Raw genomic sequence first — 1,217 nt, 5'->3', positions numbered from 1 at the left:
TGACTGCAGTTCAATTACTCACTATCTAGACACACATTACATTACCGTCACGTTGTCACCCTCTTTTATATGCCAGACTACCCTATATCTAGTAAATACTAGAGCATTCGCCAAGGTACAGGATAGTTCTAGAAAATATTCGCGCTAAACAAACACTATAACGAACGACACACTATCTACACACACATTACATTACCATCACGTTGTCACCCTCTTTTATATGCCAGACTACCCTATATCTAGTAAATACTAGAGCATTCGCCAAGGTACAGGATAGTTCTAGAAAATAGGTGGTGCCACACCAGTCACGTGATTTCGATGACGCAACAATATATTAAAAGTGGTATCCTCTATTGAAAAAATAAGTTTTTAAGAACTCCGTTTTTTTACTACTGTATTTACAAGTTACATCAGTAAAGATATAAACGTACAGTCCTAGTGAAAGTCGTGTTCTTGTTGTGAGGAGAGTACTGTTATTTAAAATTGTGTTCTGTGATAAAGAAATTGTTCTTGCGGATACCGTAGTTATTTTTCTGATTGTCTGAACCTTCAATACCCAAAGTGTGTAATTTTTTATGGATTTTTGTTTGTGGTACCATTTAATAGATGACGCCACATTGTATTTATTATTTCGGTCACATATATACAAGCTACATCCATTATAGTAAGATGATAAAAGAACACTGCCACCTGAGAAGACAAATATAAATACAAGAAACTCGTACGTCAAAAATCTAATCAATATTCTAAGAAACAAAATATAACAAAAAAGTGGGACAGTTACTGTTCCAAATTGAATGAAAACACAGACCGTAAAATCTTTTGAATACATCTGAAACGTTTTACAAGCAATCAAAACATATCCTACCTTGCATCATGAAAATGAAATAGCATATAAAAACGAACAAAAAGTCAAAGTTTTAAAGAGCAATTAAGAAAATAAAAATTAAAACCCATAACGATGTTTGTTTGTAATTATGCACAAAGCTACACAATGAGCTATCTGTGCTCTGCCCACCAGGGGTATCGAAACCCGGTTTCTAGAGTTGTAATTCCGCAGACATGCCACTGGGGAGCTATAAATAGGAAAGGATGGAGGAAGGTGTCTGATTGGGGAGAACTTCCCAACCCAACTCCATAATCTTGTGTTTCGTCAAAGTCGCGCACAACGAACAAATACCTATCCGGGAAATGCTCGTAGTACTTCTGTATAAATT

Source organism: Limulus polyphemus, unplaced genomic scaffold (genome assembly GCF_000517525.1).
Source record: "Limulus polyphemus unplaced genomic scaffold, Limulus_polyphemus-2.1.2 Scaffold2464, whole genome shotgun sequence".
NCBI classification, from domain to species: domain Eukaryota; kingdom Metazoa; phylum Arthropoda; class Merostomata; order Xiphosura; family Limulidae; genus Limulus; species Limulus polyphemus.
The sequence above is the reverse complement of the archived record's forward strand: the minus strand, read 5'-3'. Positions refer to the sequence as shown.